Raw genomic sequence first — 23316 nt, forward strand, 5'->3', positions numbered from 1 at the left:
AAAAGTATTCTTCAGACAGCTGAAACGTTAAGAAAAGAAAAATGTGTTATTTTATGGAGGCCATACGCTTTTATGTCCTGATTGTTTGGTATTCTTTTTTTATTATTAGCTCTTTCCACTCTCCATTTGATGGTGAAAAATGTGACACGTACTCAAGAGCCACTATAAAGCAGCCAGTTTGGGGTAAGCAGCTGACATGTAATTCTGTGGCAGTCTTTATACCATTCTATCCGAAACCTCATCCTTGGTGGAAGCTGGCAAGTTTTACTGTTTCTCCTAGATGATGGGCTCCTCCTGCATCAGCCTTGTTTGTGCTCGCTGTGAGACTGCCTTTGCTCGTTGTTTGTGGCACATAATCAATGAGACTTCGTTGTGTTGCCCCAGAAAAAAATATCTTGCAGCACAACCCTTCTCAAAAGCTCTTAAAAGAGGAACACAAACGCAAAAATCTTCCTTACTACGGATAGCTGTCCCATGCTACAGGACTGGCTGGGCTCTGTCCCTGTTTGGAGATGTATTTTGATTGAATGGATCAGTACTGAGCCTGTTGGTTTTCTGGAAGCATGAAGGAAGAGAACAATTCCTAATCAACCTATGGAAGCAGTGATTGCAATTCTGCTGTAAGCATTCAGGATCATATCTTACGTCTGTAGTTTGCTTCTCTACGTCTCTTGCTGGCACACAGAAGCAGAAGTGTTGCCGGAGTAAAGAAAGACATGGGTCTTAGGTTCATCAAAACACTTTTCCAAAATAGCAATTGAATCTAAAGCTGGACAAATTGGCATAGCCTTTTTGTCTGAGTGAAGGAAGGGTATATAATTCTTCCCATCACAGCTAGAGAGTTTGAATTTCACATCCTGAAGGGAAAAAGAGAAGAGAGCACTCTGGGAGAATACTGAATCTGTACTGATTTGAGATGGAAGGACTATTGTTCCATATGTTATCTGTGGCCTGATAGACTGCTATTTTCTTTTCTCAGTTTGTGGCACAACAACCCCTAAATGACCCTCTTAATCGGTGTTATTGTAACTTACTGGCAGCTGTTACAGGATGAAAATTTAAAAAATTAAGATACATGACCTAAGAGGGACCAAAGAAGGTTTTTGTCATTCCCCAGCCATTCATCTCATGCTCAGAAGTTATGACAGAGAGTGTAAGGAGGCTGGCAAAACCAGGTTTGCATTTTCTACATGGTGAGCAATACTAGATCTGGAGAAAGAATTGCTCAGATTTGCTACTGAGCACCAAAATAACACTGTAATCCTCCAGGCTGCGTGGATGAGATGGACCTCTTGTGCTGGCTGTGCAGATTTTGAAGCTGGGTCTTGCTCACCTGGAGTTCCTTGGGCTTGGACTTCACTCGGGGCTATGAAGAGTGCCCACTAGTTTCCACTACTGGTGTAAGTTCTGATCTTCTCCCACAGCAATAACTTTCAAAAAGCCCAGAGTTCTTTTGCATTCTCCTAGGCATCTCTTTAGAGGTGCTAAAATGAGATCAGCATTCCCAGCAAATATGCAGATACTCATGATCCAGTCCTCTCTTCTGTGTGCTGATGAGCAGTGAGTTCATAACGTTGACAGTTGACATTTTGTCACTTGGCATCTGCTGATGTGTGTGAGATAGAGCGAGCTCCCTAGAAGTCTGCCCTGCATTCTGCAAATACAGGCAGGCATCACTGTATGCAGTTACTGCGCTGTGTATTTTCAGGGTTGTCCCAGTGATTATAACTAATGCAGACATGAGGCATGTTGAGATGACTGCTTGTGAACACAGGTGTGTTCATTTAAAAGCTTAAGGAAGGCACTGATTTGTTTCCTAAGAGAGGTACTGTAATGGTGATTTCCTATCTACTTTGTCCATGCCTTTTGTGTGGCAAAGTGATTAACTAGGCAGCTATTAAATAAGAATTGTTTCATTCATGCCCAAGAAATCCTCACTTAGTGATGAAAATTGCAAGTTTTGCCTTGTCTTGTTTCCCCGTTGCTTTTTAGAAAAGGTAGCACTGTGCAGACCTTGAATCTTCCAAGCTCTGCTCAGCCTGCAAGCAGATGGGCTGTGAAAGCAGCATCCTGACAGTGGAGCTTCTACCAGTGGACAAAAGTGCTGCTTCTGCAGGATGCCTGTGTGCCACTACTTAGAGACTGTTGGCTGTGAGGTTTCTCTGACACTCTTGTGAACCCTCCCAGGGACAGATGGGTTTGCTCTTGAATGGCTCCATTCTTTTCTCTTTGTGAATAGAAGGGGCACTTGTTAATTTGCCCTGACTGCAGTCATGCACCACAGGCGTCTGCTTTGTCACCCCTCCTGCTGACCATGGCCTCAAGGCCAGGAGGGCTCATACTCTGAAAAAGTGTGTACTTACTGTATCTGTTCAGACTTCTTTTGGGAGGAGAGGGATCACAGCTGAGCGCAGACTGTGTGCTTCCCCTTGTCTTGCTCCAACCTGGGAATTAAACGGGAGGCTTCTAGTGAACTTGGTTGGTAGAAGTAACTGATGGAAGTTAAAGAAATAAAACTCTTGTTCTCTCTTCGTTGAGGAATCTTATCAAAAGCCATGTAAGCAACAATGGGTTTTGCAAGTCTTCGAATTTGCACATGAGCTATTATAAAATTATTCATGGGTTTATAAGTTGGATTACTGAAATGCAGAGTACCTAAGGCAGTGTCTGAAGAATGTCTGGAAACTTTCCATAAGAGCACAAACCCATTTCTTGTTCTCTTAGTCTCTTCAGACCATGCTTTGTTTGTAGACTGCTCTCAGAGTTCTCAGATTGCGCACCAATTGCCCATGCATTTCCAGACATAAGTGAAAGCAAAGTTTTGAGCCATCAACCTCAGTAATACATCCTTCTTCTTCTGTTCTTCATTACATCTTCACAGATCCGATCAGCTGCTATTCTTCTGTGCACAACCTATTTAGTTAACGAAGAATGTTCTGCTGCCCTAAGACCCAGTGTGTGTTCCTTCCTCCTGTGTGCTGACCTTTGCATGACGTAGCAGAGCTGTTTTCCAGGACAACTGCCTACCAGCTGATAGGCCTGAAGGATTTTAGGCAAATGAGGTTATGTTATTTTCAGCTTTAGAGTCTGTGAATACTTTATTAGCAAACACTGGGTTTTGTGGTAATTTGTCTGGAGGTTAGAGCAGGTGCATTGCTCACTCCCCAGATGAATAAGGCTTAAATTGTTATTTCATCACGGGGAGATCAATCTCTGTAATTTAGGTGACTGAATTTGTATAGTTGGTGCGCAAAGAAAATACCTTTTTCAGAACAGCTATAAACTGATAGTGCAATTTATGTTGTGAACATTGGTCACTGTATTAAATTATCTATATGAATACACACAGCCTTTTGAACTGTGCCCACAAGATGCCCATAGGAAAAAATCTAAGCCTTCAGATGTGTGTGGAAATGTTATTTCCTACACTGAGTATGAGACCTTGGGAGTTGTTTTCCTTGCTTTTCCAGGAATTTGGTATATAACACAATACAGCATCTGGTAAAAGTTTAACTGAAAAATCACTTATTTCTAAATTCAAATAATTTCTCTCCAGTTAAGATGTATCCTAAGCTGCGTGCTTTTCTGGCGCCGGGTAAGTAACAAATCACATTGCTTGCCTCTCGAGATGAATTTTAGAGTAATTCACTGCGCTGTGTACAACATCACCTAGAAGCCACAAGTGATAAATAGTAGCTGGTTAGCAGAGGAGGGAGAGGGTGAGGTCCTTCAAAGAAAAAATACACTGTAAAGACATAAGATAGCAACGTCATCATCAAAAATGTGAATTCCATATCCCCAGTGGAAATTCCTTGGTAAGCAGACCCAGTGGAGGAGACAAAATTAGCAGTCAGAAGCAAAGAGTCTGTGGTCCCAGCAGGGAAACTGAGGTCGCATCTGACACCTGTTGAAATCCACACTTGCGAATCTAGCGGTCATTAGGTTGGATTCTTAATCACCAGAAAAATGGTTTACTTCAATGTATCATCTCAAGGGGAAGGGACAGAAGAAATCTGAGGTAGAAACAGAGACAAATGACTCTCTCTGCTTCAGGTAATGCTGAATACAGGAGGAGCTCCCTCAGCTCTGCGCTGGAGCCCAGCAGGTAATATCAGTTGCTTTAGGCTCGTGCAGACACCTGAAAGGCATTGCAGTTTTGGTGGCTGTAATTTCAGTGCTGAATGGACCAATTTAAAATGCTGTAAATCCATTGAGCAAAGCATTACATTTGATCCAATGCAATTTTATATGAATTGTAGAAAATTAAAAGCAAAGACTATAGCTGTTTTCTGAAAACACAAACAGCGTGAAGTATTTTCTTTCCCATGATGGTCAGTAATGCCTTTATTTTCCAGTGACAGGAATACTCCACAAACACATTTCTGCAAAATGAAATCCTTCCAGGTTGGGGTTTTCCCCTTCTCTCTCCACTGTTCCCATTCTGTGCCCTTGGAGCAGGCAAAAGACAGAACGTGAATTTTCACATTAATATTTCTTGCTTTTGTTCAGCATCTTTTCCTGCTCCCCTACACACCACCAGAAACACTCATGTTAATGTAATATTTTTGTCAAGAGTCTGTACCCAGCAAAAATGTCACCGAGTTCTAAGAAATAAGGATTCTGTTACAGTTTGTGATGTTAGAGGCTTGGCTGATGCAGTGAATAGGATGCAGAATATGGTGATGGTTTCAACACAGTGGAGAAGTTACCAATAGAATAATGGAGAGCAAACAAGGAGTCTTGCACGTGCGCTTTTTTCTGGGTGTCTTCCAGATATCACAGACGGAGTGTAACACTGCGTTTCTGTCTTGTGGGAGGAAAGCCTAGCTGCGGCCAGCAGCCAAACTCCCTGCGAAAAGAGAAAGGAAGGCTGCTCCCATAACAGGGTGTGAAAAACTGACCTTCTAGAATAGCAGCTTTAAGTAGCTGGCGGGTTTTGTTCAGCTGCGGGAAGGAAGGCGCAGTTGTGTTGGGGCAAGCAAGTTGTGCTCTTCACCGGAGGAATGCGTGGAGTGTGTTGAAAGGAAAGATAGGGAAACACAGCCAGGAATGTGATAGAGTGGATATAAAATAAGTGAAGACAAGTGTCCTCATGCTGGCTGCAGTGGTGACGTGCATTATCTCAACGTGTTATCAAGAGATAGATGTTTGCATTCCCATGGGTCAGTGCAAGTTGTCACAGTTTCAACTTTCCAGCTTTTTCTGATGGAAATAACGTCTCAGGGTGAAGAATGCACAAAAAGCCCTCGGCTTGCTTGCACAAATGTGGGGGCACAATCTTGAAGGTCCTCTGGAGGACTTGGCATTGCAGTGTGAAACTATGTCAGTTGGTTTTCAGTGGTCCTTCTATTTATAGCAAGCAAGTTGATTAAGATATTTTATTCCACGCTTTTTCCTACTTGTTATAATTCTTTGCTAGTGAGAGAGTGTCAGTTATTTTTTGGGGGGGAGAAGGGAGAGGCAGATTCCTGTCACAAGGAACTCCATTTGAGGCATGCTGTGAACACTTTCTCTCCATTGCTCTCTTGGAGTGGTCAGCAGGAGCCCAAAGCCTGGCACCTTCCATCCCAGCCCAACCATTTGAAGCTAATGAATTTTGCAGGAGCAGTTAGCAGGTTTTGTTATCGTTCCAGTGTGAAACAAAAACAAATAGAACCCGAGAAGTTTTTGCAAAATGCAGTTAAGCAGTTGTCAGTGTTTCTGATCTGCTAACTGATCAATTGCTAGCGGTAATTAAAGGGTCCCTATAGATCTGCTCCACGGGTCCATAGTAGACAGAAAAAGAATGTGTGGCATGAAATCTCAATTCCTGTATTTACTGTTTGTTGTATCTGTTCCTGGGTGTGTGAATATTCCATCTGATAAGGTGAAACACCCTGTGATACTAGTCATTAGTCATGACTTCGTATAATTACTATAGCAATTTCTTTGGTAGCTAATGTGTCCCACGCATCTGTGCCTAATGAAGCCATTTCCTGTCAAATATGTGATTTTTAAGGGATATATGATTAGCCCATTGAAGTATGATATTTTACTATTTGAGTTTTGTTGCACCTACTTTTTCTGCAAGTGCAGTACCACAGTACAAAAAGAAATGAAATTCCAAAGTTATGTATTTGTCCAAGTGAATTATTTATGTTGGCATCTCTTGTACAGTGTAGTAAATATTCCAGAGTTCCCATCTCTCTGCTCTCTTTTAACTATCTCCTTTCCTGTGTTACCCTGTAGATACAGGAAGGGGAAGGTCGAACACCTCATCCTTGAGTCAAGCACGCTGGGCAGCTTTTTGGCAGGATTTTTCCATGCAGCTGTGTTAAAGTTTCAGCCATCAGCACCCAGCCTTGTTTTTCAGTCTAAGACAACTTCTAAGTCCGGAGTTGCACATTGTGCTCATCTGTGGGCTTGTTTTGGTGTACGAGTGAATGGGGAATGTGTTACGTTTCTTTTCTTTTCACGGTTGAAATCAAATATGAACTCCAGTCTGAAAACACAGCTGATATACTTGGCGTAGTCTTGTTGTTGTGGGCTTTTTTCTGCTTGTTTTAAAAAGCCTGGTTTAGAGGGGAAAACAAAGCAATAAGAAAAAAGTGGGCTTGGTGAGGAATTTCGGTACAACAAAAAACTCTAAAATTGGAGAAGCAACATAGAAATGCTGCCAGAATTAACTTTGGTTTTTGTGAATCTCTTAAAGTTGGAGGCTTACATACCTGTAAACCACCAGTTTCCCTGCAAGAAACCATCATTTAGTTGTGCCTAATGATAGCATCATATCTTTTCATGCGCTGGCAACTGGGACTTACTTTAATTTCTTTTGATAGATTTCATCTAGAGATTCCTAGTTTAAATAAACATAAATGATCCCAATGGCTTTAAACTGATTCCCATATAAGACAAGATTTGGGAAACAAAAACCCAAAAAGCTGCAGTAAGGAGTAAGCATTTTGCTTATTTGCTTTTTGTTTAAAAACTTCTAATAAAACTCTGCAGCTCCAAAAGGCTCAGTGCCTGATAGCTGGTGTGCCAGGTGTTGGTACTCCGGCAGTGCAGAGCGCAGGACTGACTCCAGAAGTGGTGCAGATGTTTGACAGCAGTGCCAGTGAAGGAGTGAACCCTGAGGAAATGTGTTTCTAGTTCCCTGTATACTCTCAGATTGCTTTTCACATTTCGGTATTTATTGATGTGCAACACACAACGTAATTTTTCCAGTGAAAAAATTAGTATTTACCCACACTTCTCTGACTGTAATATTTGAAATAATAGGACATCATTATTTTCTGTGCTCAGAGTAGGAAATAACTATGACAACTCCAATACCACGGCTTGATTAATATTGGATTCTTAATAACAATCTCTACACATAGATTTCAGTACCAGGATGAGTCATTTGTGCAGGCAGAGTTGATTCCGGGTGAGCCAATGGCTCCATGGCAACTCAGAGAAAAGCGCCTGCAGAGAAAGGAGCCGGCGCTGCCTCCTGACGTGCAGGTAGGGCTTTGTGTTCAGGAGCTCTTCAGCCCGCCTCGCTGTGCTGTTTGCCTGGAGCTGGTCAGCCTAGTATAGCCACAGCCTTACACAAAACCTCACAACAGCACGAGCCAGCTGATTCTGAAAGTTAAAGTATGCAGAAAGTACACAGGCATAAATGGTCTCCATGAGCTGAATTAAGAGTTACTTCACTCCAACACACTTCCCACTATGGCCAGCAATATGAAAAACATTGACTGCTAATAGTGGCATTCCTGTCAAGGGAAAGCTCCTGCTGGAAGTTCACCAGGAGCTTTGCTTGAGTAAGGACTGCAGAATTTGGCCGCTATTCAGTGTAACTCGTTTCCATCTCTGACTGTGCAGGGGACCATCATGATCTGCTTTACTACAGAAGGCAACTGAAGTGACTCACATCGCTCCCTCACGTCATGGGTGGACACAAAGGCCTTCTTGGATTTGTATTTTTCATTCTCACAGTAACATTACAAAAAAAACCCACAGCCCTTCATGTCATAAGATTGGCTACGGGAATTTTCCTGTATGCCTCGCTCTGACAGCAGGCAGCATGCCAGGATGGCTGCTCAAATGGCAGCTACTTGTACAGTTCTTCTAATTCTGGGAAACTGTCAGTGATTGCAACTAATGGTCTGATGGACTCTGTCGTGGATTTTAAATACAGGTTGGCTTTCATGGGCGGCAAGGGGAGAAGGGGAAAATGGATATGGCAGTGCCCAACAAGTCTGATAGTTTGACTTAACGGTTATAGAAAGGTCTAGAGCTCTGCATCTTCCTCTGTCTTCAAGGTCCTTTAGTCTGGATCTGAAAAAGAATTGTCAGAAGTGTGTGTTCTGCTTGGATGCAAAAAAAACCCAAAACTGTAATGTTGTGTCGGTTTGTCCCCAAGTGCCACACTCCAGTGCTCTGTCAGTGTCTGTTCTGCCAGCGCTGTGCGGTGTGTTGTGAATTCAAGGCAGGTAGAGGAGCAGCAGAAAGGAGTTCAGTGTGCTGGCCATTTATTTCCTTGAAAGCAGGGACAAAAAGTCAGATCCAATCTTCAGAAGCTTATCTTTATGGTTTGCATTTTATCGAATCTCATTTTACTAATTCCTTCTGATTCCACATTGGCCATTAGGCATAATGTGTTCTTTATTGGTGTAGTGTTTAATAACGTGTTAATTGATGGCTATCACGGTGCAGTTAGCGGAGGCCAGTCTGTATTTCAAACTCTGGAAATCCCAAAGCAATGGCCCATCACTAACGGCAGCATGGTAGAAATAAGGACGTTTATGACCTATGCACATCCTCCATTTCTGTACTGCTTCTGTCTGGTTTGGTACAGGCGAGTTTATGAAGAGCTGGTGTCTGAGTGATGGTGGGTGGGGAAGGTGAATGGGACAAGGTTGTACAAGGCTTGTAGCCACTCTGAAAGCCATTTCATGACAGGTGGTGCTATGGAGGCTCACTGAGTTTGCTTGTATTTGGCACTCTAAAGCTAGCCAGCACCAGGGTAACAACATGTTCAGCTATTTGTAAACCAAGCAGGGGCCTAAAAAACATTCCACTCACAAGGAAAAAATTGATTTAAAGAGGCTTGGAGTGGAGCTTGAGTATCAATGAACACTGAAGAGCCTTCTTAAACTGACACAATAAATTAGTTCAAAACAGATGACAGCCCTACAGATTACCCACCTCTGAACAAAGGAGGGGCATTCTGGTCCCCTTCACGAAAACATAGATAAAAATTTTGTTCTTCTACTCTAATGAGGCAAGCTCAGATATAAGTCAATAGAGCAATTCATTAACAAATCTAGTGAAATCCCCTGGGTTACCAGTGAGATGACAGTGAAAGTGGATGTGCTGTGAAAACTCTCCTTTGGTAGAGATGTCCATATGCTAAGGGTCAGAGAGCTGAGTGGTTTGTTCTGTTTACTATTCACCATACACATATGGCAGTTAAGGTCACTGTTATCAGACACTTTCTCTGTACACAAAACAAAATTTCCATATGGTCCATGAAAATGGATATGCTTTGCTCCCATGCAGCTTCCCACGGCTCCCTCTTTGTGCGGCACCGGTTAGAAGTGTAAAGGCAGGGTGTGAGGGGTTACCTCGTCAGTCAATTGCGCGCTCCGCTTTGTGCATCAGTCCAATTTAGGGCAAATCTGCATCACTTTTTTCCCCCTGTCTTTCAGGCACAAATGCTCATGTCAGTCTATTAGAACGTGATAGAAGTACTGATCACTGCCTCTGCATCTAAATCCTTTTGAAACCAGGATGACCTGCTGAAGAGGATTTTGAGTGGAAGGCCCTTCACAAGACTCTTTCAAATCCACATAAATAAAGCCCTTTACTGGCTTAAAGTGGCCCCTCAGATTTAGCACTACAGAGCCCCTAAAAAGCACAACACGATTGTCATGGATATTACATGATGGTAACAACAACAGGCCAAGAAGACAAGTCTCGATGCCGAACAAAACTAGGCCAGACTTTTTCATGATTTGGGATACAGCTTGCTGACAGCCCTGTAAATAGGCTGTTTAACCCTTTGAAAGTGAATAAAGAGTGGGGAGACAAACGCTTTCTGATAGACTTTGTGTATGTAACGGGTAAAAAAAGTGTACTCCAGCATTCTGGGTTTCTGCTGCAAGATTAATACTTACATATCTGCGAGTAATTACGCTTCTGCATAAACAGCCGAGCTAAACAGCTGATTGCAGGTGGAGGTCTTCCACACAAAGAAACTGTAGGGAATGCTGTTATGCGTTCCTGATTTAGGTCCAAGGCATGTTTCTGCCCTTCCCTGTTATAATTCATCTCTTTAAAAAAAAAAAAAAAAGAGTGACAGGCGAATGTCACCTCTCCTTCCATAAACATCTCTAACAAACAGGAGGGCATTGCATTTATCTGCTGCTCCTGGGTCACAAATACACTGGTAGTCTCTCTCTCGCTAGAAAAGCTGCTTGATAAAAATCAGATGTTAAAAATCAGTATTTTACCCAGGTCCTAAGATGGCAAAACTGCTGACAAAATAATCTCCTAGAAATTAAGAATTATGTATATTGCCCTCAATTTTATAAAGCTGTTTATGTTGCAGCTCGAATGGCTCCCTTGTTACACACAATTTCTGAGGCTTGGCAGGCACGTGATTTTCATAAATCCAGATACTACCGTTTCTAACCTCTGACCACGTTTTAACTGCGCAGGGCCCTTTTAATTCATTTAACTCATTTTAATTGTCTTTCAGGGGAAGCGTGCTTTCTTTGGCCAGCTTAACTGGCAGGGAATGCTGCCTGCTTGAGTACTTGCTGCCATTCAAAGAGACCTCTCATGAAAATGCATGCTTGTCCTCGCAACTCCTTCAGCAACTGTAATATTTCTCCCTTACTGTTTATGTCAGAGAGTCATTACTGGAAGCTGCTGACATTTTTGACATTCAGTAGCATCAGAGCACATTAGGTGGTCCTTAGATAATTTTTAGACAAAATTTACTTGTATCACATGTTCAGGCCATTACAAGCAACAGAAGTAATGTGCTTCCATGCAAAGATATATCAGTCAGCACGCTCATTTTTGTGGACCTTCCTGTATTATTCTGTAGCTGCACGATTTTAACCATGCAGAGCATAATGCATAATGCACCGTATGCCCAGGTGGTACGTGCATTGTTTTTGACTTTTGTGCAAGATCAATCTCTATTAGGAAATCTATTATCATCACTTGTGTTTTACTACAATGAAATAAATAGGCAGCTGCAGTTGTTTGGCCTAATAGCTCTTAGCATGATTGCTAGAAGTAGGAAATCAATGCAGGGTGAAGGGAAGAAACATTTTTAATAACTTACACTTCAGATATGAGATCCCCAAGTTATTACAAATTATAAGGTTAAGACCTCTTGAAAGAATCCTAGCTAGTTAAATATTTAAAACTCCTGGGTGAGAACACAGGCACTAATGAGCTTCAGGCTACTAAACACCAGAATCTAGGGGGAGACATCTTGTTTTATATTAGAAAGTATTAGTGAATATCAACTGGCCATGAGAAGCGTTTAATTAAGAATTATATTGATATGGGGCAAGCACAGAAAGCACCAGATTGCCAAATCTACTCTTCATCACCATTAGAAGCTGGATTTGTGTGTACGGAACAAACGCGAGCGGCAGTGGCTCAAGCCAGAGGCTCCGTGGTGTGGGACCTGCCTGTCCCCATGGCCTTCCCACAGCCCTGGAGATGCCAGAAACCTCCACACAAACGTGGATGGAGCTGCCTGCTTTCTCGTGTTTGCTTTAAGTGCCACGGGCTTGATTGTGAGGAATAGCTGCATTTTGGATTTTGTGATTTCAGCATTTCTGTTGATCTGATGATAGCTGCTCTCAAATGAAAACATAATGCACGCGTCAGGCTGATGCACATCGTACAATGCACCCACCCCAAAAAAGAAAAGGAAGAATCTCATAAATCATCGAATGTCTCTCCCGTGGCCTTTTAATTCAGAAATTTAAGAACGTGAGAAACCTGTTAATCGTACCCGGACGCATAATGTTGGCAATCTTAACAAGAATTGTAATGTTGAAATTCAAATGCTGAGAAGCAAGAAAGGGAGTTGAGAAGGAACGTGAAGACTGGTGTGACTGAGCACCAGGCGGTATCTGGCCTTGCTGCACAACTGTGGTAGGAGAGTGTTTACTGCAGTGTGCGTGCACGTGTGTACGGTATGTAAAATAGCCTCTGCCTGTCTGCTCTCTGAAACAGGACTGCGAGCGGGTAAACAGCTCTGAGCAACAGATGAAAGGCTGCTGGAGTTGAGACTCCTGGTTCAAAGGTTCCAGCAGTACGTGCAGTGACAGTCTCAGGTTATTTGTGTTTCCGAGCTCCTGCGTATTTGAATTGTGTGCTCATCTGCAGAGACTCCCCATTATCTTACTCCTGGTTGTGTTCATCAGCAGAGCTGGCTGCCTGGCTGCAGACGTATTGCATAGGGCAACTTCAGTTACATTTCCCCTGCCTCTGCCCGGGAGAAAATCAGCAATATTTTGTTTTAATTGATGATGCTAAATCACAGCAGCTGAACGCTTGCATCCTGCTCGCTCCGTGTGTCTCCTGCTGCCTGGTCAGCGTCGGTCCAGCGCTCCATTTTTAAATCAAATTATGCTTGTGATAATATTGTCTTGAGCTTACAGTTGCTGACATGGATATTGACAAAGGCTTAGCCGGTATTTTAATAAGAAAACAAAATACAGGAAATACTCTAGAGTTTCCAGGTGGATCATTAACAAGACGCCTTGGAGGGCTGAGACTGCCAGCCAGCACAGGGAATGCATCACAGTTCGTCATACAACTTAAACTTCTTTTGACATCTAGTTATGTCGAAATGTGACTGATCACCTAGGGGTCCAGGCTCCTGTGAGGGAAAAGTTCACTGACAGACAGCGAACGAAGCTGATCTTAAATGAGAATCAAGAGAAAGCAGCATTCCAGTGTCTGACAGTCTGCAGCTGCTACCTGGGTCTGCCTAACGAAGACGAGCCTGCTCTGCTGAACAGTTATATTAGCATCTGTATGCTTCTGTCTCATTATCACACATCTGCCCACCTTTATTCGAATGAAGCTTCTTCTGATCTGACAGCTCAGGCATTGTCAGTGAATAGATATTATGGGATCCGGGTACAGCAGCTTAGGGTGTTAGCTTTTATTTTCTAAAGACTGTTGTATGGTTTGACAGTATAATGCCACCGAGGTAAAGAAGATAATTAACATATTGGGCAGTCTCTAAACAAAGCTGAGACAGTTACACTGGCAAAAGTGCTGCTGCTGGAGTGGTATTGTTTGCGCTGGAGGAACATCAAAGGTTGCAAGATCTGCCTTGGGAAAGAGCAGGGGCACAGGTACGCCGTGTCCCCCTCTGACGGATGGTTTGGATCTTTGGTTGATGCCCAGTAACTGCATGTCCTCCCATTGCCTCTGCTCAAAGTCTCCTGTCGTTCTGGGTGAGCTGTTCCCAGCATCTGAGAGGATGCGAAAATGGAGGTAGAGAGGAGGAGGATGAAGGTTCTCCCTCTTGAATTTATTTTTACCCTACAGCACAAAGCTAAGCGCTTGTGTGAGCTGCACACAGAGCCTGTCTGGATGGAGATTTAAGCCTACTAACTTGGAAATCACATGTGGGATTTTTTGGAAATGCCAGAAGCATATGACTGAGGTTTCATCATTTGGCTGCTCAGTAAAGGAGTAGAAAAAGACTTTCTTAGAAACAACCAGACAAACAGGGAAATAGCATTCTAAGCTTCTGATGTAGATGAGCATTGATGGTTAAAGAAAGGATGCTCATACTCTCTGCAGCTCTGAGAAATGAAATGGACCTCAGTGTATTGCTTCACAGTTTGCTTTCTATCTGAGTACTGGGCAGTGGTGGGCTGGAATGGCAGCTCAGTGGTACACCCAGGTTCCCCGAGCCACGAGCAGCGTGGTGGCCAAAGCCCAGACACTCATCTGACTCAAGTGAGTCCCTTGGTTAAAGCCAACAGTCTCTGCTGTTCCTGTGGCAGTGTGCTGAGAATTTCACTCTAAATGTCTGTGTTAAGGACGTTCTTCATTTCATTCGCGGCTTTTGTTTCACCGCTTTTCTCCTTTGTTCTTGAGAGCACGCAGGGTTTCCATGAGTTAATGTTGGAATTACTGCTACTTTGCAACAATGCAATCAAAGTCATTTCAGCATCCGCGCTGATAACGTGAGCGTGGCTCGTTCAGGTTGGCCCAGCTGCCCCACGCTCACAATTGCAACGCTTGAATACCAAATAAGAGATTCATTTTTTAAGAGGAAAAAAAAAAGATTGTCATTCACTCTAAAAAGGCATTACAGACTGCCGACACTGTACAGAAAAATAGGAGATGTTGACCTTTTTATTGTAAACTTTCTGTAGCGCTGCCCTCTCGCCGGCGCGCTCCCCCTCGCACACATGGGCGCGCACACGCGCTCTTCAGCTCTATGTTATCTCAAATAATTACCCTGCGCTTCTGGCTGTCCCCAGTGACTGCTGCTGCTAAAAAAGCTACTCATTGTCGGTGAGTGAAGAGGGATTTCAAACCTGCTTCTTGTGGCCCAGCAACAGCTCTTAATTAACCACTCAGGTATTGAGCCGCCTCCTCGCCCGGCTCCATCCATATGGCAGAACATGTCCGCGGCGATAATCACTGAAGGAAATATTGTATCAAAAAAAAAGGGCTCGCTGAACAGAAAGCTCCTGCAAATTATTTTTAATGATTCTCCTCTCTGAGCCGGGCTGTTTGCTGCGCAGGATAAGGGCTGGGGACGGGCTGTCCTTGCTGTCCTTGCTGTCCCTGTTGTCCTTGCAGCTCCGCCGGCCGGCTCCTGGCGGTGGCACGAGGTGGGTGCGCGGTGCCCAGCCTTTGTTCCTGCAGCACAGCTGGGCGCGTGCCCACTTCCAGCAGCGCCGTACCTTAAGGAAAAACTTGCAGGCTTTGCGCAGCCCCACGTTTTTTTTCTTTCCCCCTTTGGTTTACAGAAAAGAAAATAGCGATTAGAGTTTATAAATCTAATTAAAAATGAAGTTGCATTTACATTTTAAAACCTCGCGTACGCCAGCATACTGTGTCAAAAGATATTATGTATGATTTTACTTTGTGACAGAAACCATTACATTTAAAAATTCATTACAGCAAGGTTAGTTAGACACATGATGGATGCAGCTTTAATCCTGCCATATATTATTACAGTTAAAATGTAAATGATGAAAAATATTTTGTGCTTATCAGCGTTTATGTGGAAATGTGTTTTACAGTGATATATGGTGTTATATTTCTATTATTATGATGAGAAAGAATGAAATACCAAAAGACGAAGTGTTTATTAAAACATGGTTACTTGTGATAAAATATTCTTGTTGTACATGACTTTAAACATATTTACCGAGGGCATTTGTCCAAAACAACTGTGAAATGCGTTTGCTATGCAAATCATTCTTTGTAATTTTTTCTCCTCTCTGTTATACTGACTGCAGCTTTCTAATAGCCTAATGTTAAAGTCATGTAAATATATTTTTATTATTTTTCATTTCAGGCACGGGGGACTGGCGCTGTTTACACACGTGCCTGCGTTCGGATAGAGAACGGTTACGCAGAAAGACATCAAACAGGAAACTGATCCTAGCACAGCCCCGTGTTCCTTTGTACCTCCTCTTGTTCCAGCTCCTCAAGGCCCAGCCTGCAGCAGAGGAGCCGGCCCTTGGCCTTTCAGCACATGTGGCCCCTGCAGCCTATGTCCTGTTGACGCCCCAGCAGCCCACAGCAATCCAACAGCCTGTGCTCCTGTCCCTTCCGTTCCACTGTGCAGCCGTAAGCAAGCCACTGCTGGGCACCTTCATGGCCAGATGGTGTGGCCGCACGCCGGCACAGCCTCCACCATTTCCCATGGAAGGTGAGTTTCTGACTGTGCTTGTGCAAGCCTTGTAAGGAAACATACGTGGCCTTCCCCCAACCTGAGGGCTAACAAGTTTGGAGACCAGACCTACATGCTGTGTGTCCCCGGGCCAGGTGGGTTGTTTAAGGATTTGTTCTCAGCAGTGACCCCACAGGAAGGGCTGCTGGAGCTGCTCCCCGAGGCACAACCCAGCACAGGTCTGCCCAGAACAATGCAAAGGCCACAGGCGTCCCGCAGGAAGGCTGTGGCAGAAAAGAAAATACAGCACCAAGGCCCTGAAGCTCCGGAATGTGGCTGCCATGCATGTGTTCCCACGTGTGCTCTGGCTGCTGGGCTGCCTGCATGCTTCAGGTGCAGCCCTGGCTGACTGCTGATGTATCCAGTGCTCAGTTGGAAGGTTCTGCCCAACAGCCCGGTGTCACAGCTGCACCCATGGCAATCCCGCTGCGTGGTTCCTGGATCCACCCACTCCAGGTTTGTCCTGTTTGTTTTGTTGCTTGTTATGCAGCTTACGTTTAAGAAAATAATAGTTTCAGTAAATGAATTAAGTGGTAATAAGGCACATTATTACTGTTAATTCCTCCAGTTTACACTGCTGTATCTTCAAGAAAATTAAACTGATTTAAGTTTGATGTGATGCAGTAGTCGGGCTGAGATTGCTGGTAGTTACGTGAAGCTGAGCCCATCTTTATCAGCTCAGTTTCTGAAAAAGAGTCCCCTAAGCAGCTCAGAATATTTGTTTGTGATCAGGAGCTTTATGCCCTTCAGCCTGCAGTGCCTTTCGTTTGACACGAACAGAAGCAGAGACCTGGTGCTTGTAGTTCACCAAAGTGGCTATTTCCTTCTAACCTTCCTCTTGTAACAATGTTTATTCAGTTATCAGGGAAGAAATATCATTTGTCCGTGCAGCTACAATTACCCAATTTGTTGTATAAATTATTACTTTTTTTCTCATCTCATGCTGATGACAGAATCATTTAATAGACTTTCAGTTGCTCAAGCTTGAAAATTGGTTCCACATTCCCCTTTTTCAGTTTTCCTCCCTAGGGTGAGTGCAACGTGGCCTAAATGCCATTCCCAGCCCCCCCTCCCCCTTCTTTTCTTTAAACATCTGCTTGTATGAGGATGTTGTTGTGTACATTAGCGCTGTGCAGTTTAGCACCTTTAGGACTACCTTTGGCTCTCAGCTTCCTTGTTTCCTGGGCCAACCATAATATATCAGGAACCGTGGATATTTCCTATCTCAGCACTCTCCATAACTCTTTTGCTCAGCTGTCTGAAGCTGTTTTCTTTAGGAAGTCCAAAGAGAGGGGGCCTGCTTGACCTGGCATCGGTCCTATTTATAAGAATAAACCTTCTTCCCCGTACACCTTTGGAGCTTTGTCGTGTAGGGGTCACATCCGTTGAAATTAACAGCGATAGCGCCTGTGACGGAACACGGCCACGTAACCTTTATTGTCCCGTCCTACCCTTTTGTTTGAAGTTACAAAACCTACTCAGCTGATTTTCTTCAAAGCTAAGGCTACAGGATCTGCAGCCGTGTCTCTGCCACGTAATTAATTAGGAAGGGAAAAAACAGCTACTGTGCGCACTGTATTTTTGCGAGATGTTTATTTGTTTATTTAAAGCCAGCATTTGCTTTTTTGCTTTCAAATTTTTGCTCTCCTGCTCTCACCACTGAAATAAATGCCAGTCGGGCTCGTTTACTTAGCACAGGAGTTCCCGTGTGGCGGTGGGAAGGGGCAGTGCATGGAGCAATCATCTCATTTCCAGCCCACCGTCTGAGGCTTTGGCACAGGAGCAGTGCCACCTCCACCTCCATGGCACTGAGATGTCACACTTACAGTCTGCCCACTCTCAAGTCAGCCTGGATGCCTGTGCCGTGTATTTACTTTTTCCTTATTTATTTTTAAGTCTAAGAATATTCGCTGAAAGCGGGATTATCGCTTTGTAGACCACCAGCAGCTGTTGAAAAGCAGGGCATAAAAGTTTGTTTATGTCTTTAATAACCCTCTTAATGATGGAGCAAGCACATTATTCATAATAAAATAGCCTGGCATAATCTTGCTTCAGTGTGCGGTGGGAGGGAATTAAGAAACATCTGCTATGCCATAAAATAACATTATATATACCATTTACATTAGAAACATGTGTCTACACATATGTATATTATATACATATATTTAGAATGTCTCAGTGGAACTCGTCTTTTTAATTACATTTAGAAAACAATGAAATGGTTAAATGATGGTATTTTTACTTCTGAATCTCAGCTTTATGCAGTGTTTGTGGGTATGGCTGGTTATGATGACAAGGGACAGGGCATCAGAGTGCACCTGAAGACACACGAGGGCAGATTTTCAAGCACTGAAATCGGGGTTCAGTTTCTGTTTTTAGCCTCCAAATAACTGACCTGATTTTCTGAAATACAAAGCGTTCATGAGCTCTTGACTTTATGAGCGTTGGTTGCTCAGCAACTCTACAAATCAGGCCACTATTTCAGTGCCTAAATGCAGATTTTATTTACAACAACAGCATCCGAATCCACAGCTTTCCTCGATGTGAATTATTTGCATTACTCCCGTGCTGAGCACGAGAGCTTACCAAGCTGGTGCTGCACTCAGCAGGAGGGTGGCTGCCTCTGCTCTGACAAACCTGGGGCAAAAAGGGACAAAATTGGGATCCTGAAGCCAGCGGGGCAGCGCTCTGCCATGGCAGTGGCCGTGCCTTGTGGCTCCCAACCAGCACGGCATGTAAACATGTCTTTAAATTTAGGCGTGTGAGACGTAAGTGAAACTACTTGCATCTTAAAATTAAATACATGTTTCACTAGATCAGGCCAGATGGTTTTACATGCTCAAAAGTGACATTTACAAGGTCACATAGGAAGTGTTTGACAGAGCCAGGAACTGAAACCAGATCTCCCAAGTGCCAACCCAGTGCCTTAATTTTGCTCACATCCATTTTTTCTTCCCGCTGGCATGTTTCTCTTCAGCCAAACAAGGAAAAAACGAATCCAGTAAGTAGACAATTAAGTTGTTGTTTTTATTTAGAGGCGCTGGGAACGCAAATGCCACTGTTTGAAAGATTAGTACTTTCATTTTTTCAGCAAGGCGTATGTTTTCATAGACTTTTTTTTTTTTTAATTTTGTCTCTTCTATCTTACAAGAATGTAAGAAATCTGTTTTCATTTTGTAGGTGGCCCACCAAATACAAGTTAATAAAAATTTCTATGCAGATTTATGTGAACTGGATGAACTCTCCCAGTATCTGAATGTTAATCTGTTGGAAAATAGCTGCCGTGGTACTGGAACAGCTCAACATCATGCAGCAGGGCACACTCACAGCAGCACTCCGCTGACATTTTCCCTACAAATGCCAAAGTAAACATGAGAGACTACTGTGGGGGGAAATCAGTGAACTACTGGAAAGGCAACTGTGGTGAATTTAAGGCAGTTGCCTTAGATCCACCTAAATCTCTGCTTCTATGAATGTATGTATTTTCCTTGGTAGACGTATCCGTGCAAATTTTCTTGGATGCATTTGATTTAGCCTGTCTCACTTTGCCTCTATTCTTGGCATGGACTTAGCTCTTTGCAGGCTCCCATTCTGCCTCAGTATTTAATGAGTCCTCAACTTCCCTGTCCTGTTCCAACTGAAATCCAGACCATGAGAGAGTACTCCAGGGGAAGTGCTGGATACCCCAAGCATGAAAAGGAGGGGAGCAACAGCCTCGCATTCTCACAGGACCGTCCTACTGCACCAGCAAACTGTATAAAGGTAAAAGGAGCAGGGGTGGGGGTAGGTTTTGCATAGTGACCTCTCATCTTGACTGGCCAGCCTCTATTTCACCAGGTCTGGCGTATAAAGGACTTGCGAGGACTTGTGCATCTGTGACCAGTTTACAAAAAACCCTCAGAAATTGCTGTAATTTAAGACACATTTAAAAGTGTACTCTGGATGGCAAGGATGGGACCTGGGGATTGAGAGCAGTGATCTCTGACAGTGGGCCAGTAACGAATACTGAGATGTCTTGGACTCCCTCAGCCCTGATTCCTGGGCTGGGGTCAGCCCATGCCACCTGTGATTGCTGTTGTTAGCTGAAGCAGTGCCCAGACTTATGCACACCTCTCACTGTGTGTGGCACAGGTAGGCCCTGGCCTGGGTCCTCCTGAAGGTGCTCAGTGCAGCTGAATCCATTGCACAGAGCTTCTCAACCCCAGAGAAAAACCTATTTTCCTGGAAAGTATTTTCTCTATCTGATGAATAACTTTTTAAAACATTTAATAGACTTGCTTGACTCAGAGCTATCAAAGAAATTGAAATTTTGCATTTTCCCACAGAAAACGCCCTCTGGTTTGTTTGGCTGCCTCTCACTGCTGTGCCAACACACTGGCATGAACTTTAAGGATCCTTGCAAAAAGCTCTTGTGCTAAACAGCATAGCACAGCTGACTTTCAAGGAGCACTTAACATCAGCTTATTGCTCAGGACCATAGCAGTACCTACACAGTCTTGTGTCAGAAGGGCAGGCATCTATTCATAAGGTATGTATCACTGCTTGTACTTTTTTAATCACTGCCTTATTTTAGATTGGTTGTTTAAGGATCAGAACAAGTGTCTTGTTTAGGAAGGACATTTTTCCTTCTCCACCAGCATGCACTTAGGATAGAGACCACAAAAGAAAATCTCCATACCACTGCCCCCATATCTCAGGTTCCTGGCTTTGACTTCAGCAGCTCTCATTAACTGAGTCAGAGCCAGTATCTCTCTTTGGCTTGATGGATAAAAATCCTTGATGGATTTTTATTTCATCCATTACTTTTTGTTATCACTTTTTAAGGCCATAGACATTTTTTATATCCACAACATCCTGGGGTATTGAGTTCCACTGTTTAACTATGTGTTATGTGATGCACACTAGGAGTTCTTAAATCCTTGTTCCTAATAGTTTTTTCCATCATCTTACCAACTTCTGTCGCATCCACTTATCACACTCTGCACTTTCCTCAGGAAATAAAATCATCCTGTATTTAGGTGCATCTCAGAAACAGTCTCTTTAAAGCATACCAAATCTTGATTGAGAAACTGCTGAATACTGACACTGGAGAACTGGAAAGCAAAGACCCACGTAGCACCCATCACAGCTTATTACAGAGGGTAAACAGCCAGTGTTATTAGTAGATGAGGAAAGGTAGATCAATATAAAGAAATACTGCTCTCATTCACTATTCCCTTTGTCACTGCCAGGCCTCAGAATTTTTCAGTTCATTGATGTCAGTAAGGATTTACGCGCCTGCCCAAGAAGCTGGTGCCAGATTATTCCCAGGCTGCAGCAGATCCTGATCAGCATGTAAGCTGGCTTGGGCAGCTGCATAAGGAAACAAAATTTAAGATTACAGCAACTTAAAATACTGCTCGAGTTTATAACGTCAACACTGGTATCAGGGAACATGGCAACAAAAGTGACCAAAAAGCATCTCCTCTTGCTGTAATGCTTTGCAAATATATCAGGTTGGTTAGACAGAGGGCATGTAATGTTTTTCATTAGCTGAATGAGCACCTAGCTCAAGCCAAGTCTGAAGGCTTTTGGAAACACTTTATTCACAGGGGGCAGCTTAGGGGTTAAACTATGTTTAGCATATTCCCTTCCCTACATTATTTCACGTGCAGAGCCGCTTCCTCTTTGACAGCATCAGGAGCCTATCCTTACATACCCTAATGGTCTCATGCCTTCAGCAAGCTGTGGCTTACACCCGCATACCTCCTCGTTGCTGTTATCACCAATGGTTTCCTCAATGGAAATAATCATGCACATTACAACTGTTGCCAAAACCCTCTGGCACCAGAAGCACTCTCGGAAGGAAAGCCTGAAGGCATGCGAGGGCCTGAGCAGCTGTAGCTGCAGTGAGGTAGGTCAGCAGTACTACATGGGAAACCATGCAAGAGAAAAGCTGCACACTGCCTTCCTGTTTAACACCAGCCAGAGTTAGGGGTCTGACTCTGCCAGGGTTTCAGAACGAAACCTGAATACTGGCCTGTGCAAATTCTTCTGTTCACGGTTTCATGTCCACATGCACACACCAACAATCCATCATGAGGTCCCATCGCTGCATCTCCGTGCCTTCGTGGAGACTGCAAAGGTTTTGCATGAGTTCAAATAGGAAAAAAAAAGTCATTTTTCACACATTCTAATTTCAGATATGACTGTAAATGTTCTAAGCCTCTTTGTATGTTTAAACATTTTTAGTGAGTTAAACAACAAACAAACTATATCTGTTACATTTCTGCAGTTAAATCATGTAACTTGATTGCCTAACAAAGCATCAGCAGTATGAGGTCCTTTATGGGTCACAGCTGAGCTGGATTTTACGCTTAAGAATTTCCCCATTTTGGACCAGAAGTAAAAAAAATTCTTCTTCTGGGCAACACCCATGAGCCCAAGTCTGGAAAAAGGAAGTGAAATGTGAGCAGAAAGCCCCCAAATAGCCTGTCTGTCCCCTCAGACAAAGCAGAAGGAAAATAAAATCACAGCTCTGTTCTTTGGCTGTGGGGCCGCTCGTCCCACCCCAAAAGCAGGCGAAGGAGCGAAACCCCCCAGCAGCAGCCAGGGAAGTGTTGAGAAGCCCATCCCAGGGGACTTGGGGACAGTGCACGGGGCTTGGAGCAGAGGGACCTCACAGAAAACAGCCTGGCTCCAGAGCAACCCCCAAAATGCTCTGCAGCCCCCAGATGCCATGCTGCTGCGGACGGGCGAGGGAATTGTTGGCGTGCCACCGCCTGCTCGCTGTGTGGTCCTGCCCAGGGAGACATCTCGGTGACTGCCAGGAATGAGGAAAACTGGCGTGTTTTTGTTTTGTTTCCTTTTAAATAAACTCGCCGTCCTTAATCTGGCAGGCTGGAGTCCAGGCTCGACAGGCCAATGAGTAATGAGGTGCGAGGGAAGACAGGATGTGGAATTAGGAGGTCGGGGCTGAAGGTTGCCCCAAATTTAATCTCTCCCTCTCCTTCTCCATGTGCCACTGCTGACCATGGTGCAGACGCACACTCACCATTGATGCCCTACAGCCCCATATCCCAGCAGGGCCAATGCAGGAGGAGTTTGGGGCTGGGGCTTCCCTCCCTGCCCACCCTGGTAGGCCTGTGCCAAGAGCAGAGCCTTCCCCTGCTTTCCAGATGCAGTGGTTCAGAAGCTCAGGGGAAGTCAAGTTCACCCCGTGGCTCTGGTGACACTCAGTGTTACCTCACTGAGCTCATCACCACTTGGGTCCCTACCAGCAAACATTAATTTCCTTCCAGTACCCTTGCCAACCTTTCAGCCTAGCTTAAGCTGGACTTCAGCATGAGAAAACCAGACTTATTACCACATGCTAAAGGCAATAAATAATTTTTTTCCTG

The 23316-nt window shown here is 43.9% G+C and overlaps 1 protein-coding gene and 1 long non-coding RNA gene across 4 annotated transcripts in view; one reads left to right on the plus strand and one right to left on the minus strand.

Annotated features, from left to right (window-relative positions):
* Positions 1–10380: 10380 nt before the first annotated feature.
* LOC116243920 (uncharacterized) overlaps positions 10381–23316 on the minus strand; it is a 199657-nt gene continuing 186721 nt past the window's right edge. The window contains exon 12 of one of the 2 annotated variants that reach the window (XR_016470876.1): positions 10381–14992. The gene's annotated coding sequence lies outside the window, so the exon portion shown is untranslated. Of the gene's footprint in view, positions 14993–21913; positions 22054–23316 lie in introns of those variants that run through there. The other variant, XR_016470874.1, reaches the window with a different exon arrangement.
* The window catches only part of LOC116243605 (uncharacterized), a 19227-nt gene continuing 12106 nt past the window's right edge, over positions 16196–23316 (plus strand). Inside the window, exons 1-3 of one of the 2 annotated variants that reach the window (XR_016470877.1) lie at positions 16196–16393; positions 19118–19699; positions 20263–23316. The exon at positions 20263–23316 is cut by the window's right edge and continues 4019 nt beyond it. This is a non-coding gene — a long non-coding RNA (uncharacterized LOC116243605). The remainder of the gene's footprint in view (positions 16394–19117; positions 19700–20262) is intronic. The other variant, XR_016470878.1, reaches the window with a different exon arrangement.

The sequence above is a fragment of the Phasianus colchicus genome, chromosome 13, assembly GCF_987193195.1.
Source record: "Phasianus colchicus chromosome 13, bPhaCol1.hap1.1, whole genome shotgun sequence".
Taxonomy (NCBI): domain Eukaryota; kingdom Metazoa; phylum Chordata; class Aves; order Galliformes; family Phasianidae; genus Phasianus; species Phasianus colchicus.